The sequence below is a fragment of the Ictidomys tridecemlineatus genome, chromosome 9 (genome assembly GCF_052094955.1).
Source record: "Ictidomys tridecemlineatus isolate mIctTri1 chromosome 9, mIctTri1.hap1, whole genome shotgun sequence".
Classification (NCBI taxonomy): Eukaryota; Metazoa; Chordata; class Mammalia; order Rodentia; family Sciuridae; genus Ictidomys; species Ictidomys tridecemlineatus.
In genome coordinates this window covers 112,770,765-112,778,533 of record NC_135485.1, presented here as the reverse complement: position 1 = coordinate 112,778,533, position 7,769 = coordinate 112,770,765, and the positions used below count along the sequence as shown (strand labels likewise).

The 7,769-nt window shown below is 38.2% G+C and overlaps 1 pseudogene; it reads right to left on the bottom strand.

Annotated features, from left to right (window-relative positions):
• Nucleotides 1–1,040: 1,040 nt before the first annotated feature.
• On the bottom strand, nucleotides 1,041–1,986 carry LOC101961297 (heterogeneous nuclear ribonucleoprotein A1-like; annotated as a pseudogene).
• Between the last annotated feature and the right edge of the window lie 5,783 nt (nucleotides 1,987–7,769).

Here is a 7,769-nt window from a genome sequence, read left to right as displayed (position 1 = left end):
CAAAGACCTTAGGGAAACAAAAACAAAACAAAACCCACTCAGGAAGCTGCAAGAGAATTATTGAGGTTTGGATATAAAGTGTCCCTCAAAACCTCCTGTGCTGATGCAAGAGGTGAATGATTTGATTATGAGAGCTGTCACCTCAACAGTCCATCCTAGTCTGAATGGACTATTTGGGTGGTAACTAAGCATGGGACTGAGTGGAGAAGGCGTGCCACTGGAAGGGTTCATCTTCCTTGTAGCCCCTTCCCATGGATCTCACTAAGTTGCCCAAGCTGTCCTCACAGTGTGATCCTCCTATCTCAGACCCCCAAGTAGCTGGGATTACAAGCATACACCACCCCAGTCAGCGTGTTTTACCCTTTTAAAAATTGGGTTGTTTTTCCACTGTTGAGTTGTGTGAACTTTTATAAATTTTGGATATTGACCTCTTATTAGATATATAGACTGCAATTTTTCCCCCTTTCCCAAATGCTATCATTTCATTTTGTCAGTTGTTTCCTTTGCAGCGCAGAAGCTTTTTAGTTTGACATAGTTCTATTTATTTATTTATTTTTGGTACCTGGGATTGAACCCAGGGGTGCTCAACCACTGAACCACATCCCCAGCCCTTTTTTTAATATTTTATTTAGAGACAAGATCTCACTGAGTTGCGTAGGGCCTCATTAAGTTGCTGAGGCTGACTTTTTTTTTTTTTTAAAGACACATTTATTTAGCGTCATGATCAGACTATGACACTTAGCAATCAACAGCATGGGTGCAAAACAAAACAAAACCAAAAAAAACCCTACTTTAAAACCCTTTGTTGGAATGCTTTATACTTTCCAAAGAACAGAAACTAAAATAACCTGTTGTACAATTAGTCACAAATACAGTCCTCGAGGTTTTTTTGCCCATTCACATGAGTATTGTCTAAACCATGTCTTCTTTGCAGCAGCTAGGCCCTGCCACCACTGTGCTTGGCTGAGTTCACAAATCTGTTGTAACCTGTAGCCTCCCTGTCACTTCTCTGGCTCTCCTCTCCTGCTAAGTTTTGTTTCTTACCTGGCAGTATTAAAACCTCTGCCACTGCCATAGCTACTGCTGCTGCTGCCATAGCCACCTTGGTTTCGTGGTTTGGCAAAATATTGGCCTCCACTACTGTAAGGTCCAGAGCTTCTGCCTCCAAAGTTTCCACCCTTTATGGGTCCAAAATTTGATGACTGATTGTTGTAACTGCCCAAATCATTGTAGCTTCCACCACCTCCAGAATTGCTTCCATCATTACCAAATCCATTGTAGCCATCCCCGCTGCCACCATATCCACCACCACCACGACTGCCACCAAAGCCACCATGACCACTGAAGTTCCCTCCACAACCGAAATTGTCATTTCCACCAAAACCACCTCCACGACCACCACCAAAGTTTCCAGAACCACTTCGACCTATTTGGCTAGCCATCTCTTGCTTGGACAGGCCTTTCCTCCCTTCACAGTTGTGGCCATTCACAGTATGGTATTTCTGAATGACAATCTTATCCACAGAGTCATGGTCATCAAAAGTTACAGAAGCAAAGCCCCTTTTCTTTCCACTGCCTCGGTCAGTCATGATTTCAATAACTTCAATTTTCCCATACTGTTCAAAATAATCTCGTAGGAGATGTTCTTCAGTGCCTTCTTTAATGCCACCAACAAAGATCTTTTTCACAGTTAAGTGGGCCCCTGGTCTTTGAGAATGTTCTCTTGAGACAGCTCTCTTTGGTTCCACAACTCTTCCATCCACTTTGTGTGGTCTTGCATTCACGGCTGCATCCACTTCCTCCACAGTGGCATAAGTGACAAACCCAAAGCCTCTGGAGCGCTTGGTGTTTGGGTCTCTCATTACCACACAGTTCAGTCGTGTGAGTGTTCCGCTTCTGACTCTCATCAGTTGTCTCAAAGCTCAGCCCGACGATGAATAACTTCCGCAGCTGTTGGAGCTCTTTAGGGGACTCTGATTTAGACATGATGGCAGCAGGAAGAGAGACTTTAACGTTGCTTTCTCTCGGGCGTCCACGGGCAGAAAGCTTTTTTTTTTTTTTTAAATAACTTCATTTATTTAATTTTTTATGTGGTGCTAAGGAATCAAACCCAGTGCCTCATACATGCTAGGCAAGTGTTCTAGCCTGAGCCACAACCCCAGCCCCTGAGGCTGACTTTGAATTCACAATCCTCTTGCCTCAGCCTCCCAAACCACTGGGATTACAGGCAATCGCTATCGAGCCCAGAACCCCATTTATTTTTGCTTTTGTGGCCTGTGCATTTGGTGTGATATTAAAAATAAATAAACAAACAAATAATAAATAAATAAAAGAAATTATTGCCATGACCAATATTCAGTAGTTTTTCCTGTGTTCTCTTCCAGGGGTTATATGGTTTTAGGTCTGACATTTGGGTCTTTTATCCATTTTGAGTAGATTTTTGTGTATATTATGAGAAATGGATCTATTTTCATTCTTTTGCACGTGGCTATCCAGTTTTCCCACCACCTTTTATTGAAGAGACTATCCTTTCACCATTGTGTCCTCTTGATGCTATCTATGGTCAAAAATTAGTCTATTAGACTGGATGTGGTGGCACATGTTTGTGTTCTCAGTTACTCAGGAAGCTGAGGCAGGAGGATTGCAAGTTCAAAACCAGCCTCAGAAACTTAGTAAGATCCTTCCTCAAAATAAAAAATAAAAAGGACTCAGGATATAACTCAGTGGTAAAGTGTCCTAATACCACTAAAACAAAACCAAAACAATTTAGTTGATTGTATATGTTTGGATTTAGTTATGAGATCTCTATTTTATTCTATGGGTAAATGTGGTTTTGTGCAACCACCATACTGTTTTGATTACTATAGCTTTGTAATACAATTTTAAAACAAGAAATATGAAGCTTCCAAATTTGATTTTCTATCTTAGATTCTTAGAATTGTTTTGGCTATTTGGTGTTCTTTAATGATTCCATTATTTTAAGATTATCCCATCCTAATGTGAAGAATATCATTGGAATTTAGATAGAGATCACTGATTGTAAGATTTTATGTGACAGCATTGACAATATTAAGATACTGAACTCAGTATTTTCTTTTCACTTCCTTCATTTCTCTCCCCTCCCCCGCCCCAGTCCTGGGAAGCTCAGTATTTTAAGATTTTTTTTTTTTTTTTAAAACTTATTGCCTTTGTTTTGATGATTGGTCATTTGTGGTCTTAAGTGCCTGGAGAATAATAGAACCTGAATGTTTGATAAATGGCAAATTTAATTTTCACTCAAGAAGTTGATGATTTGTCACTTCATATGTGTGTAATTTCTATCATTTCTTTTTTCTCCCTAAATACACAATTTTGAAGGTTTTTTTTTTTTTAATTTATTTGCCCCATTATACTACAGTCATCCATGTATTGATGAAAATCACTGTGTGTGCCCTAAACATTGAGCCTCTGTCCTCCAGGCCATGAACACCTGTTCTTTCTGCCCTAAGGCTTTGACAGAAGATAAATTTTGATGTTTAAATAATGCCCTTTTGAACAAAAGGATCTATTTCAGAATAGTGCGTTATTTTTTTAAAAAAAACTTTTAGTTGTAAATGGACACAATACTTTTCTTTTTATTTATTTGTTTTTATGTATTTCTTTTTATTTATATGTTTTTATTTATTTGTTTTGAACCCAGTGCCTCACACATTCTAGGCAAGTGCTCTACCACTGAGCTACAACCCCAGCCCAGAACCATGTTATTTTAGTTAGCATGTCTTTCTCTTTTTTTAGGGAGGTGGGTAAGTACTGGGACTTCAACTCAGGGACACTCAACCACTGAGGCACATCCCCAGCCCTATTTTGTATTTTATTTAGAAACAGGGTCTCACTGAGTTGTTGAGCACCTCGCCGTTGCTGAGACTGGCTTTGAACTTGCGATCCTCCTGTTTCAACTTCCCAAACTGCTAGGATTACAGGTGTGCTTCATTGTACCCCACTGGCATGTCTCTTTAGTCTCCTTCAGTCTTGTCTTAGTTCAGATGAGACAACTGAAACAATAAACATTTATTTCTCACAGTTTTGGAAACTAGGAAGTCCAAGATCAAGTGCCCACAGATGATGAGGTTATAGTTCTCATAATCCATTTGATCTATGAACATTTCTGCATTGCCTAACATGAGCTTTGTGTGGGATACCTCATATCCAAACAATAGGAACACTTTTTAGTGCTTTTAAGAGGATGATTTTATAAATGATTTCTACCAGATATAACAACCTAAAAATTATAACAAAAATATTCATATTATAATAATAATTTTACAAATAGCAATTTGAATGTGTTAATATCAAGATGAAGAAATTTAGAAAACTATATTGAGAGCCTTAAGTAAGGGGAAAAAACACCTATCTATAAACAAGAGGACAGTCTTTAAAAAATATTAATTTGTTCCGAATTAATATATAGTTAGTTATAATTACAGTGTCAGTGAGATAAATTATTATTGTGTGGCTGATTGTTATGTATATGATTTTAAATTGTATTTATTTTTTTAAACAAGCAATGAAAGTGATGGTATAGATTAGTGGCAGAGCACTTGCCTAGCATATGGAAAGCCCTATTTTCAATCCCTGGCACTGAAATAAAATTTTTTTCAGGCAAAGATAACCACAAAATTATGGAAGACAAATAATAAATTAAAACATAAGCCTAATTCTGCCATATATAAATATATGGATGCCACCATAATAATAACATAGTCCTATGGGACAACAATCTAGGAAGCAGTATGATAGAGTGGGAAAAAATGGGACTGAGTTCAAATTATGATTCATTTCCTTTGTACTTAGCTTCTCTTTGTTCCTTTCCTATATATGAGAATTTACTCATATACTGTTGACTTAGACTAATTACTGTTGCTAATAACACAATACCAAAGACTGAGCAAGGTGGTTTGCTCACCAATACTGGAGGTTGTTTGTCCTTCCAAATCTGACAGCTCCCATTCACTGTGCATGCAGACAGGACTGCAAAGGGAGGTGAAGGGAGAGGGAATGCATATTCATTGAGTGCCTCCAGCTTCCCAGGAACTGGGTTCACCATAGTGACTGATCCAGATATGACTCCTGCTTTCATGGAGCTTAGCCAATATGTTGGCTAATATTTATTACATACTTTGTAGACAATTTAATACCAACATCTCATTTAATCCTCACATCAACCTTGTGATATAAGTACTATTATTATCCCTACTTAAGAGATAAGGAAGACCAGCCTTAGGGAAGTTAAGTATTGTTGGGACAGGCTCCAAAATGGCTGTCGTTAGGCTCCCTTGCTGAGACTTCCAGCAGGCTATGTTACATTTTTAGTGTGTAGCTAGGGCTGTAGACCGACTGTGTTAGGGTTAGTCAAGGCCAGAAACACTCTGATTCAGCATATATTTTCAAGGTCATAAACATTAACTTGTGAGCATGCGCCTCCTTATGTAACCTGTTGGCAGAGTGCCTTCTTCATTTGGCCTGCATATGAAAAGGGGCTATGGAAAGGGGCTAAATGGGGAGTTAAATGAATTGGCTGGAGGCTGAAGGTGAAGCTCAGGGTTGGCTAATGGATATGGCCGCCTCTGAATAAAGGATGACCAATATTCCACCGTGCCTCTCATCTTCTTCCACCTGCCAAACTTTGAGTCTATTTCCTGGATCGGATGACTTGACAAATATCATGACTAGTAAATAAGTTACTTGTGGGGATAAATAGATAATAGACAAATTAGTGAGGGGGAGTGTCCTATTAGTAAGTAAGTCCACATATTAGAGCAATGATAGCCTTTGTGGTCTTTGAACATCCATGCTTCTAAGCTAAGTAGCAAAAAAAAAAAGAAACTGGCCTTGGATTGGGGATATTTCCAAGGATTTCTTCTGAATTCTCACTCACCCTTTCGTTTTTTCCTAGATCCTGAAAGGATGAACTTGATGAGCAAACTAGAGGGCCTAGGTACACCTTAGGTATACCTAATCCTGACCTTTACACTAGCATGTATTTAACTTCCCGGGACCCCATTATTCCTTGGAGGCTTTGATATCCTCAGGTTTGTGAGATTTGTTGAAACAAACATGTGCCATCCTTAAGAGTTACCATTTGGGAGCTTCCAAACAAAATTTGTATGTTGAAGTCTTAACCTCCAGTGTCTCAGAATGTGACTATATTTGTACATGGGGACTTTAAAGAGGTAATGGAGTTAGGATCATTAGAGTAGGCCTTGATCCAATATGACTGGTGTCCTTATAAGGAAGAAAAATTGGGACCCAGACATATATACAGAAGGAAGACCATGTGAAGTCACAGGGAGAAGATAGGTGCTCATCTGCACACCAAGGAGAGAGGCCTCAGAAGAAACCAAACCTATCCTCAGACTTCTAGCATACAGAATCATGAGAAAACAAATTCCTGTTGGTTGAGCCACTCCCTTTGAGGTACTTTATTCTGGCAGCCCTAACTAATACTTCTAAAAGGGTTTGACTTTTCAATTAGATATACTAAATGTAGATTAATATAGTAGAAAAAATAATAAATTTTCACAGTGTAATTTCTTGGTACTATCAATTATATTCCATTAAGGAGTAAGCATCCAGAAATTCAGCATCATGGCCTTTGTACATTTGGTGGCAGTTGACAAAATGAATATGGCTTTGGGCCATCTTCTAATCAAAATCAATTCATCAATATGTAAAATGAATATAACTGCAGAGTTTTTCTCCATGAAACCCATAATAAAAGTTACATAAATGGGGAGATTTAATCATAAACTCAAAAGTCATAAATTCACAAAATCTGATTTTTTTTTTACCCAAAAAAACATTTTGGAGGTTCCTCTTCCTTGTGTATTAGATGCAGAAATTATGGAACAAGATTATATAGGGAAAAAAAGAACAGGAAAAAGCATTCACTGGATTTTAATTAAGATGTTATTTTTTGAGTGCTGCACTTTTCTAGAGGAAAACACAAGTATATGTTATAAAAACTAATTAAGACCACTTTTTGCTCACAAAGAGAAACATCTGGATTTTAACATCTGGGTGTATTCAAGATCAGTGTTCACCGAGGAAAAGAAAATCCATAGCCATTTGGAGAATATTTAGCTTACTCATCAGCCATTAAAAAACATTCTCTATGTGCACATGGCACATAAAGCTCATCAGGTTTAAAATGTAGCCACTATTCCAGTTATTATGAAGCTTAATTTCTTGATTATATGCCATTTCAGCTGAGTAGCTTAAATTTGAAATTAGAAATTGGCACAGTGTAACTATTCATATTGCTACTGGGCAGGATCACTGAGAACCCTTGAACCATGGATTGTTTTCCAACTCTGACTTCTGAAATCCTGAGGTAGGATGATAGGATAGTGAAACCTATCAGTGTATCCCTTCACCCCCCTCACCTCTTCACTGGTGTTTGAAATCTCACTGTAAACTTCTCTAAGAGTGAATCTGTGAAAAGTTCAATCTTCCTATGGCTTCACTGAGAATTCCAATGGAGATTCCCATGCCTTCGTCTGTCCTTTCCAAAATGAATCAGCAGAAGGAGTAGAGAAAAATTAATGATTTTAAACAGCACTTGGCCAGCATCCCTGACAGCTTTTCCTTTCCTAGCTGTTGGTAAGAAGACTTGTGATGTTCCAGAAAAGATGGTAAAAGATGGCTAGGATCTAAAATGCATTTTCATAATTCGTGCAGCAACAAAACGCCATTGGAAAAATGAGCACAGTTGACAAATCACCCATATTATG